Source organism: Dermacentor albipictus, chromosome 4 (assembly GCF_038994185.2).
Source record: "Dermacentor albipictus isolate Rhodes 1998 colony chromosome 4, USDA_Dalb.pri_finalv2, whole genome shotgun sequence".
Lineage (NCBI taxonomy): Eukaryota > Metazoa > Arthropoda > Arachnida > Ixodida > Ixodidae > Dermacentor > Dermacentor albipictus.
This window is the reverse complement of record NC_091824.1, coordinates 32,150,453-32,162,773: the sequence shown is the minus strand read 5'-3', so window position 1 is coordinate 32,162,773 and position 12,321 is coordinate 32,150,453. Positions and strand designations below refer to the sequence as shown.

The 12,321-nt window shown below is 45.4% G+C and overlaps 1 long non-coding RNA gene across 1 annotated transcript; it reads left to right on the top strand.

The window, feature by feature from the left end:
* The first annotated feature begins 294 nt into the window (after positions 1-294).
* LOC135900143 (uncharacterized) lies at positions 295-7,193 on the top strand. Its single transcript, XR_010563804.1, has 2 exons — positions 295-552; positions 6,414-7,193. It is a non-coding gene; the product is annotated as an uncharacterized lncRNA (long non-coding RNA).
* The last annotated feature ends 5,128 nt before the right edge of the window (positions 7,194-12,321 follow it).

Genomic DNA, 12,321 nt, shown 5'->3' with positions numbered 1-12,321 from the left:
CTCCAGCATTTCACAAATCCTCACTCTCATTTCATACCTCACCGACGGTCTGTTTACTTGACCTGCATATGAGGAAGAAACCCATCGATTTTAAGACATTGCTTTCGCTTTCGAAATGAGCGCGTGATACTCTCAGCTGTTTCGTACTGGCTGGTTCCTGCATTGCCACTGCGCTCACCTGCGGCGACAGCGCACGCGGGACGTCAGAGCCCATACCTGTAATCCGGCCAACGGAGGTGCGTTCAGCGTGCATATAAACGTTTCCTCTAGTGGCGACGACGCAGTTTGCTCGCTGCGAGGGTGTGTGCGTGCCGTCCATTCCGATGCCTACGATGATCGCTCTCGAGGTCGGCAGGGTACGCCGCTACACGTTCGCTGCCACAGCGGTGCTGCTGATGCTCGTCGCAGTGGCGCAAGTGCAAGCGCGCTGTCCTATCACGCGGCGGGGTCGGTACAGCACCTGCGCCTACAGCGAGTGCAGCCCTTCGGAGTGCGCCGCCAAGGGCCTGGAGTGCTGCCCGAAACCGTGCGGCGGGAGCTGGTGCGTCAAAGGTAGGGTGTACGTTATTTCGGGAATTCACGGATTAAGCGGGATTAACGACCAAAGACTGCATGTAGTGGGTCAATGCAGTGCGCCGAAGACGAGGATTCGTGATTAGCCTGTACGCTTTGGCGGTCGTCAGAGGTCAGCTAAATCAAGGTGCGCAAACATTTTCTTTTCCTGTCCCATCGGAATGCGGCTGGAGGATGGAACCTATATACGTGCCATGCCTCGGCAGAACAATGACACAGTCACGATCAGCCGCAGTAGCGTAGTGACTGAGACGCTGCGCTGCTGAGCTCGAGCTCGCGTGTTCTATCCAGGCCACGGCGGCATTCCATCTGGGTCGAAGTGCAAAAACTCTTGTGTACTTTAATTTATGTGTACGTGAAGAGCCCCAAGCTCTCTAAGTTCATTTAGAGCCCCCCTTCTATAGCGTGCTTTTTAACCATGTCCTTTTTCTCACACGTAGAACTCCGGAGTTTGACTTAATTTATTCTTTTTCTTTTTTTTTGCAGTCATTGAGCTAACGTGTCGCTTAGTACGGTGCACTGTTGTAAGCCATTTCGAAGCCTTAGAAAGCTCCATGTTATTGGATTGTGCACATTCTAATAAAAGTAATTGGGAACAAAAATGAAAAGTGCTTGCAAAGCGCTTTTTAATGCTAGGCGAGCACTGCATGAGAAACCGCGTCTTGCTGAATCGTTTTAGTAGAGTTTAAAATATTGCATCCCCATTTCATATCACTTATTTCTGAAACTGTGCTACAACAGCTCCACGCCTTACTGTTGGCTCACTTGCATATCACAAGCAACAGAAAAGAAAGCGGAAGAGCTGAAAGGTCACTGGTACAAGACGCTACAAAACTCGAAATAAATTCCACACAGAAGTAGACGGAGAGATAGAGCTAACAAAGAGAGGTAATACAGGGAGGTGAATCCGACGAGCGTCCGATTCGCTACGTTACACTGGGGGTGAGGGAAAGGCGGAATAGAAAAAAAGAAAAGCAGAAGGAAGGGATGACTGTGTGTGTAGTGAAGCACCATGACACCAAAGTGGAGTTCCATAGCTGGTTATCAGGTTGATGACAATCGGGACGACCAAAGAGCCTGTGGTCGACGAGCGAATAGGGGGCTGCAAGTGAGCTACGGGGCTCACTCGAGACTTGCAAGCACTGTATTGAGAGCGTCTAGCACTTGCACTGCAATTCGCGCTGATGGAGTATACACGTTGCTGAAAAGTGCACGAAGGGTATTAATGAGGGACCGAAGCATAACAACCACTTGCCGGCTTTCGGATGATTTATCGGGACTCTACCGCAGTGCTCTGCATCCTTTGATGCGACTGTGGCTCCGGCTGTGGCTCCGGCTGTGGCTTAGGCTGTGAATCCGGCTGTGGCATTGGTTGTGTCATCGGTCGTGGCTCCGACTGCAGCTTCGGCTGTGGCACTAGCTATGGCTTCAGCTGTACCATCGACTGTGACCCCGGCGCTTGCTTCGGTTGTGGCTTCAGCTGTGGTGGGGGCTGTCGCTTTGGTAGAGCGGGCCAAGCTTCTGTATTGGTGTTTTGCGCGACGACCTTAGACTCGACTCCGCCAGGCGTAGGGGGCAGAGGAGGAGGGGTTGTCGTATGTAGTGCGCTCTTCACATAGGCGCCTGCGTTCATTGAAGTACGACGGCGTCGGGAGCGTCGCTTTCTAAGGGCTGCAACAGCTTCCCGGCGATATGAATGGTCTCTCGCCATCTGGTTCAAGACCTCCCTTTCCTTCTTCATTTTGGGACAGTCCCTTGAGGTAACATCATGGGACCCAATGCAAGTGGGGCATTTGAGAGCCCCACGCTACACAGGAATCTGCAGCGTGGGGCTCTGCGCAGCGCGAACAAACTCTCGTGTTCTTGCACACAGCGCTTACGAAACATGCGTAAGGATAAAGAACTAATACAAGAGCTGAAAATATTTAGATAATAACGCAAGGTATTTTGTTAAGACGTGCTATAGCGTTAGAGCTGCAAGCTGAATTCACGTATAAAACCCTGGGATTACGCAAGTTTGAACGAGGCACACAGAACGTTACAGCCGACAGTAACCGCGGACAAGAGAAATCGTTGTGAATTAGTTTATACAAGCATAAGTAATGTGTTTAGTATAACAATAATCGATATTGACGCTTTATTTGTAGGAGTCTAATGTAAGATATGCGCAGTACTACTCATAGGCACGAAATAGAGGGCGTCCCAAGAAACGATCGTACATGATACGAATGAAACGTCGCTCATCACGTTCAAATTTTGCTCCATTCGTGAAATTAATACAGTTCAGTACAACAGAATTAAACGCTAACTTTGAAAGGACCAAAAAAACGCAAGAGAACAACGCAGTTCATATTCGTGATCTTCATGTCGTTCTTGATGTGAGATCTAACTTTGTTTAGGATGCATTAACAATATTTGAAACATGTTCTTCGAAAGTTTGTCGGGAGCCAGCCAGTATACCTAACAACTCGCTATTTTCAAAAGAATGTTATCAAGTGAGCATTCTTACAGCACAGTGGACATTTTGTGACGAATTAAAGGAAACAAAAAATATCTTAGTTGGATTAATGTGGAAAAAAGTTTGAGGCACATAACTCTGTGGCCGAATTACCATCTTCCTGTAATAATTCGCAATCCAGCGCTGATCCTATTTCACGGCAAAGTTTAATATCGTCAGCGTACAAAAGAAGACGCGAATGACTGAGACATTCTTCTAGATTATTAAAAAGGTCATTTAAAAGAATGGAAATAAGTTAGACCATTGCGGAACACCGGTAGTTGATTGATAAGGAAACAGTACTTAGCTCCAAGGCGAACGTAATTTAACTGAGTAGACAGGAAGTCTTTAATAAGCCTGTGCAAGCTAGAATGAACGCCGTAACTCAGGAGTTTATGGATTACAAAGTCACGAAACATCAAATCCTTTCCGCAGATCAAAGTGTAGTCTGTCTCCGGTTAGCAGCAAAATGTCCCGCAGCATCAAAAAAGGAACAAGGGGTGTTGTAACGTAAAACTATTCCAATATGTTTTTTTTATCCCAGGGCCCTATAACGTAACACTTTTCCAATATGTTTTTATCCCAATCTCCTGACGTCAGGTTTGCGTAGCCGCCGACGGAAGCATCGGGCAGTGACCCGCAGGGCTGTCTAAACAGACCAATCTTAACGCTCTCCTCGTTTATAGGAGGTCAGTTTTGTTTGCTTTAAAAACGAATAGCATTGCCTACACTTAACGGCTTGGCTTGTCTTTATCTAATTGGCTGATAAGAGGCGAGGAGCCAGTTCAAGTGGAAAGGGATTCAATGGGGCAGTGCCAGTGCACTGCAAATCGATAACCGGAGAGAGATGGGGTGCCAGCGTCTGCGATTCGTCCGTTTCCCCTTACATAGCTTGCGGTGGCTGGTCCAAACTCGCGGCGGCATGCAATGGTACGTTAGAAATGCCGCTAAAAAGGAGCCTCAGCAAAAAAAAAGCTTTATTGCACGGAAATTAACCCATGCTCTCCTGCCGGTGCGAGTGGCCAGTGCCTGAGCGATCGGTCGCAGCCATCCTTTATACATTTCGGAACGGGGCAGCCTGTGGCTATTCAGAGAAAATTTCAGTTTTGCTCGGCATATTTATGCGTCTTCACCGCGTACACGCCACTTTGATGCGATGAGGCAGGTAAAGTGGGTGCAGACCGAAATCGTATGACCAATAGCCGAGGGCTAATTGGGAAAAGGCGTCGAATCAGAAATAACTCTATTTCTTTTGTTCAGTCCTATCATGCATAATCAAAGTGCCACGTCATATCAGATGGGGAGCTGTCGCGGTTTGCGTGACGTCGCGTGACTGGCAGGTGAAGGCAGAATGGCCAAAATGTTTTTGACCAATTGCGGAGGGTTGATTGAAGAATTGGAAGAGAAAAGTTTATAATAGGTTAGCGTTATGGAGCCCAAGGTTTGTTTCCGCAGACCTACGAGGAACAAAGCCATGTTTGCATTTACTGATCTCATGCTTAAAGAAAAACGACAGATGTGTAAACACAGCTATTTCAAGCACTCTTGCACATGGAAACAAGAGGGACACGGGTCGATAATTTTTAATGTGGCTAATGTAGCCACTTTTATGAATTGGCAAACTTATTACCTGCTTCCAACAAGAAGGAAATACACTAGTACGCAAAGTAAGATTAAAAATGCGCCTAAGGAAAAGAACTGAAACACAACAACCTTTGGTAACAAAACTTGGTGTTTGGTAGTAAGGAAAAGAGTGCTTTGGTTTCAATGTACTCAGGGCCTCCACGATATCCTGTTCTCCGCATTTTCATTACTGGTGGATACTGTGGCTCCCTTGTGATACATCGTTGGAATACGCACATTGTGTGGAACAGTGGGTGAGCCATGCGTTATATATAAGATATGGCGGCTGTGCCCTAGGCTAGAGGTCTTGCATAACGCGACACCACCGTTCTGAGCACAGTAGCTGACAACACTCAAATATCATGTCTTTGCGTTCATTACTGTATATTCTTACTTTTTATGGAAATGCGGAAATAATGAAATAAAGGAAAGTGAAATTGGACGCAAGGATAACTTGTCAGAAGTGGGAACTACTTCATTTGCACTACGCGCGCGGTGTTTCGCCAATTGGGCTACGACCACGGCCAACATCGTATTCACTTTGCCGGGCGTTTTCACATGTGTACGAGGTTTGCCCTCGAAGTGCTGCCAAGGGCCGTTTACGGTCACGACGTGACCAATGAGCTTGCATCGGTCAAACCTGCATCGCCATCAACGCGCCCGAACTGACATCCTTCCACGTGCTTCGGCTAGAGACGGATAACACGCCTCGTGATGCCTTACTCTGACCGGTCTTGCGGGATGATTGCTTGCCTGGGAGGCAATGAAAGCGATACTGAACAAAATGTACATTTTATGTATACTTCATTTATGAATCCAAGTAGGTGACCGCATAAGCTCCGCTAAGTGAGTGCTGCCGGTTGCGCAATGAGTTCACAAGTTCGGCTTTCCCCGGCGGCTAGCTCTTTTTCTTTTTTTCGTACAATTTCATTTCCATTTGCCTAATTATTTTTTACATTTTATAACAACAAATAATTTGTCGCTACACTTAGCATGACATAATTATCGTTAGAAATTGTTGCGGCTAAGGAATACCGGGACTCCCAGTTCCCCCCATCTCGTTCATATATCTTGTGGCACGATTTCCATAAGTTGTCACAAGCGCGTCGGTTATGACGTCAGTGAGCATGCGCGTCGTGATGGTCAAATTCACCTCCAACGTTTTCGAAGAGGCCAAGAAAGTTTCGCTTTAAAGAAAGACTAATACCCATTCGTATAAGCTTTATTCTAGTGCGTCCGCTTCACTTCATGCGTTAGAGATAAGTATAGGTGCACGGGCTCACTCTCTTCCATTTTTTCTTGTAAATGAAAGTGTTCAGGTGCTTGTAATTTCACCTGCTAATGGCCAGAATGGCTAGGCTAATCCTTCTTGCGACTTGTGAAGAAGCATTGCTCGCAGTACATTTTTCAGAGTAATTGCACGCACGTACATGGTTTGCGCCGAGCTCCCACTAAAGAAAGAAGATCCAATGCAGCGGTCACCATAAAAGGTCCGCATCCAGCTCACGTGGATGTCACAGGTTCACAAAATTTCCCGGTAATGGTAATTCAATTTTTTTCTTGCGCTCAAGTCCGGACAATGGAACATTGTGTAATCTCCGAACTGTGCTCCTTTCAATGGGAACGAATTGGTAGAGGGAGACCAAGAATAATACAAGTATTTGGCTATAATGTTGAATTTCTGTGTCTATGGTCTCTTTTTTCTTTTGCAAAATTTCAGGCACAGGTCCCCCGTCAACATATCCGGAGATCTGTCCCCCAGTGGTTCGTCGGGCCACTAAATGCCGATTTCCGAAGAGTAACACGACTTGTGAACAACTGAATTGCTCCACGCTGGGATCCATCTGCTGCAGCAATGGCTGCGATGAAAACTACTGCTACCGAATACCGGGGACATTCGTGTGAAAGATTCACTGAGCGCTAGGCACGCAAATAGTCTTCCCGACGCGTCGTCAGAATAAACATCCATTTAGCAAAAACAAATAGCGTGCAGGAGCTGGGTTGCTCGTCGACCCGCCTTACGCCCAGCATGTTGTCTGCCACTTTATACGAGCTTAGGTTGCTGATACCTGAGTGTACCGCTAGGTTGCTCTTAGGTATCCCACGGCTTCTTGATTTCTGAATTGCGCCCTTTTGCCCGCCCCAAGTAACCTTCCAACCCATTTTCCGTTCATGCTGTCCCCATAAAATACAAATCCTTCATCAATGTCGCGTACAAGACTATGCAGGTAATTCATTTGAGTGTGCACCTGCAACCGCTTGATACGTACACCACCTACTAAGTTTCTCTTTTAAAATTTTGTAATTTACTCTTCATCTCTGCGATAAAATAGTATGAAATGTTCAATGATAATCTAAGTTCACTGCGTATTATTATTGTATAACGATGTATCCATTTGCTATTTTTGCCATGTAATTACTGTTGCCCCCCTTACACGATGTCCTTTAATGGGCCTGTAAGGTTATGTGAATAAATAAATAAATAAGGGCTTTCAACATTGTTCAAGGGAGATTCCTATGCACTGCCGCCTTTCGGATGCCCGGAATGCTTTCACATACGTTACTTCAGTTAGGTTTCCCTAAGGGAATGGCAGAAGTGTTTTTTGGCTTCCTGTAGCTGTGGCATGCACGACCATCTTGTAGTCACGATTAGTATAGTAATAGGAGACGAGCTGCTTGATCAAGGTGGTAGCAGCGAACTAAGTATTTCGTGATGAACAATTCTTTTTGATTGTGAAGGGACACTAAACAAAAATATTTGCTGGGTTACGCTAATAAACCATGCTTCTTCAGTGCCAAGAAAAGCACTCTTAGCGTGAGTGGAGGTCTCGTAAGCCTAAAAGCGACAATAACAAGGGATGGGGGGCGACGCCTCCTTGAGGTTCTCGCTACAGCTCGCGATGACCTCCAAGGTTCCTGACGGCGTTTTCTCGGGTATTGTTCACTCGTAATTCGATGACCATGGAATGTATCGCACTCGAAAGGAACCACTGATTGAACCTTGGCAGTTCGGGTAACCTTTACTACATCGCAGCTACCTAAATACGAGAAAAGACTTTGAAATTGTGACTGGAGATTTACCTACTAGAGGTGAAGTTGCGCCTGGAAATAAACAAAAAAATAAAAACTTGCCTTTATTATTTTTGTAAGTGTTCGTGTGCTGCTACGCGTTGTGAGGGCCGATGTAGCGGCAGCACAGCAGACGAATGAGCGAGCTAGAGCCAGTGTAAGAACGTCGCAATTTCCTGCTCCGACGTGACCACCTTCTGCGTCATGACGTAACGACACATTTAGCTCCTGGAAAACAAAAACGTCGGATCATAAATGATAATAATTTGCAACGTTTACGGTGCTGTGAGTCTGGGCAGGTTTTTAACAGGGATTAGATTTCCAGCGCGTTTAAGTAAAAAAAAATGCACAGTCGAAAATATCATGTCCTTGCGCTTTTAACCCTGGCGTTGCATGCTGCACAATATAAAGCTACCAATGTGCAAGCCACCTAAGTCAAAGCGAGCACACAATCACCAGCGTGCGTTACCAAAACAGACTCAATTTTAACAGTCATAGCAACAAAATTAAAACAGTTGAAAATTAACGAAGCAAAAATGTTGAAAGTCCACGTAAGCGTGCACAAAGTCTGATAATGAGCATATTCGCACTGGGTCGCCTTTGAAGGAAATCGACTAAGTATACTGTCTATCAAAAAGACACGAAGAGCTGTGATGCTTGCCTTTGATTGTCAGTGCACGACACTGACCATAGACCATCTCAAAGAATGAAGAGCTCCTATCAAGCCAGTTCAAATGCGAGGGCGTGCAACGCTGATGCCATTTAACGTAATTATTAGTGCAATTAACGTAATTAAGGTAACGCAACAACGTTTGCCTCACTCCACCTTTAAACCGATTCAGGGGAGCGTGCGGTTGCGTCCCCGTGTACGTTTTGCAGCCAATGTGTTAGCACATCGCTCACGTATCGGTTAAACGTGTTAAGAGGATGGAAAACTGGGCGAGTTGATATTGATTGCTGGAAAATAAGCAACAGTGCACTGAAGACCAAGAAAGACGTAGGCAGAACACAATCGCTGTGAAATATACCTTATCTGGGCACTTATCAGTACTGCCTCAGGGTGTGAAATCTGAGTGGAGCGGAAGCTTTGGTAATGTGCACTTCCCTCGGTACACTCTGAAACAGCGTAATATGGCCATGTAACGCTTTGGAGCTGTTCGGAAAGGATTAAGTTTTGCAAAGCCCAAATTTGATCCACATGGAATTTATGTCCTCAAAAGAATGTCACCATGACGTTTCACCCACGTTCGCTAAATTTTACTTCGGGGTGATTTGTAATAAGGGGAGGGAAGCGTTCTAAATTTCAGGCCTCTCGTAAAAAATGTCTTAAAGTGCTTCGGAGCATTTTAATACGCGTCTGTTGCAAAAACGGCCATTAATGCATCGCATTTTGCACTTTAACTGCACATACCCTACAACAGCTTCACATGTGCGCCAAATATTAACATTGTGTAACGTAGGTTTCTTTCGCGACAATGGGAAACGTAGAGCAAAGGACCGTGTAACGCTTTACAGCACTTCATAAATGAATGTTTACTGAAGATTATCTCAATCGACAGGCACATATCTTCACACACACCGTATTTGTCATAGCTTCCCCACGGCGTTGGCTAAATGTAGACTCGTTGGTGTTTTGTAGCTACACCACGGCAGCGGGCTAAATTTTGTGCCATCCTGAAACAAACTCGTAACGCTCCGGAGTACTGGCTTGCGTAGTTTATTGCAAAGGCCACAGTTAACCCACGTGCATTAGTTTTGCCTAAACATTTACCCATATCGTGCCCCTTCATTTTGATCGATATTAACAAGGAGCCTTGTTTAGTTCACTTAGGAAACCCTAGAACTCAATTACAAACTTTGAATGACGTGCGAAAACAAGAAAAAACAAAAAGCAAGCATTTGGTAACGTTTCGAACAGGCCCATGAAAGGAACATTTCACCACAAATTACTATTAGATGAAACCCGAAGCTTGACGGAATTCCGTCTGGTCGAAAAGAGGCACGACGAAAAACAATAACAGAACACAGACTAAGGAAAAAAATGGTTGGTGAAAAATTAAAGCAAGTTCGGGCTCCCACAAGAGATCATTGTTAACAGTGAGAATGATGCAATTAAGCAGAATGTTATATGGGCTTGAAGCGGTGGCGCAAGCATCGCGCGTACAGGTGTGGCAAGCTGCTGTCACGACGGTTCAGAGTCTGCGCAGTAAAGTCTGGATGAACCTGGATTCAAAATGGAAAGGTGGTATATGCCTGTTTTCGGGCTCAATAATACGTGCCTGGCCCTAGCCTATTTCATGAGCGAAAGACACCGCGCGCTCAGAAATGGCATTTAAGGCAGTGCCTTTCTTTTCGATGTCACTTGCGTGCTGCTGTAACCTCCACTTAAAATGCTTTCGTAAGAAATTCCTTTCACAATCTATTCGGATAGAGATCACTCCGCGGAATTTGTTATCAGTAGGTTAACTTTGGGGGAAAGGTTGTCAGCGTTCAAGACGCGGCAGGGTTGATGTTGGCGATAACCTTTCCCGTATAGTAAAAAAAAAAAACAGAAAAAGAAGTATCTGACTCCTATTTTTTTATCTTATTCACCAGCAGTGCCATTAAAGACAGTCATGACTACCATATGGCCGTCTATATAACATCATACAAGATTACCTAATTTTACAGTAACAGCAAAAAAAAAAAACATGACGACTTCCTTCCTCCCCTTAGATGTTCTTGTTTGATGTCAAACTCTTCTTTGAGGAAGTTATATAGCTATCGCGTATCTGGAATCTGGCTATCTGTCTGTAAGACATCTCAAGAAAATGGGAAATTTTGTTACTTGAATGACGTAGGAACCTGAAAGAGGTATGAGAATGTTGTTTCAACAATACAAGGAGCGAGAAGGAGATGCAGAGTAGGCTAAATATGAATCAAAAGCGTAATGAGCGCTAACATAGTCAAAATTACCAAAGTTGCACCGCAGACGTCCGAAATGGGCCCCCCTGGCATGTTGTTCAAAAAGAAAGGATCAGCCACCTGTCGGCGCTAAAGAAGACAAAACGGACTTTACTCCGCGCGACGTGTATATAATACAAAATGTTTCAACAATACATGATATAAACCAGCAGAAAGGATCAGAATAGAGAAAGATAAAGAACCTATAATCATTGAATCATTCTACCTGCCATGCGACAGAGCGCAGCATGGAGTAGACCGCTGAGCGGCCGAGACCGTGTCACAATGCATCACAAGGACGATGGTTTACATGTCGTTTTAGAAACGCCACACCTTGGCGTCGTCAAAGTCATCCGGTGTCACAAAATGTGCCAGCAGCTATGCACCCCGAGTACGGCATTTCGAACGATAAGCACTGAACGCCGGCATTGACTCCACGCACGACAGTTATTTTGCGCCCTTTTTTTAAAAAGATGTGTTTTCTCATAGTAGTTTTGACGCTAAAAGCGATGCTTATAACAAGATATCACCTGTGCTATAGTGCGATTGGACGTATGCGTAAAAAACATGACATCGTGACAGGATACACTCCGTATGTATGCTAATAATGGGGTGCGTGGGTCCATAAGACGTCACATTGTACCGGCGATAAGCCTTTAGCTGCTACAAAGAAATATGGATGAGCGATATTGATGGTAAGTTAAGTGAGGAAGATACACAGAGCATCAAGTACACTTATAACGAAGTAACATGCCTAAAAAAACACGCAAGCAATCTACATCTATTTCAATGATATACACGCTGAGTAACTTCCGTTTTATATTAAATTATTATTTCCTTTCAACGCAAAATTGATGCTATGGCTGGAGTTTCGTTGCCTTTAATTTTGATATCGATTACGCCGCCGAATACAGTGGCCTACAGAACCACTGCGAAGATCCCCTTAACACCTTCGCTGTAACACTAAATACGAAGGGCAGAGTTACATTGAAAATACCGTACAAAGTAACGTGCGATAACTATGCTTTTTTGGAGTCCCTGCACATGGAAGTAGTACATATACGACAAAAAATGTACAGTCGCCCAAATCTTTAGCTGGTGTGCGGGAGCGGCGACTTTTCCGGGCGTCAGTGCCGTATGACGCGGCGAGGCTGGAAACAGCCTAGTAGACGATGGGCCCAGCTGAGCGCGCTTTGTCCGCATGCGCTTAGCCTCAGACTGTTCCCAGCCTCGCCCCGTCAAACGGCGCCGACGCACGGAAAAGTCGTCGCTCCCGCACACAAGCTAAAGATTTGGGCGACTGTACCGCTCAATAGTCGAACATTACACACTTGAGCGAAGCTACAGCCATTGCCTTATTCTTAATAATGAACCATCATATGCGGAAAAAATAGGGGTTTCTAATGCATATTTGTAGAATAAAAAAAACAAGCAAACATAGCTCCGTTGCATAAGGCTTGCCAATGTTTTCAATTTTCCGCCAAACGTCGAAATGGACATAGCGTTTGGCAATAAACGGGGGCTGGGCGTCGCATTACGGTGAAATGAAGCCATCGCCTGCGGCCGCTGTATCGCGCCAGGAAGTAAACACGTTCTGTCTACGTGCGATGCAAACA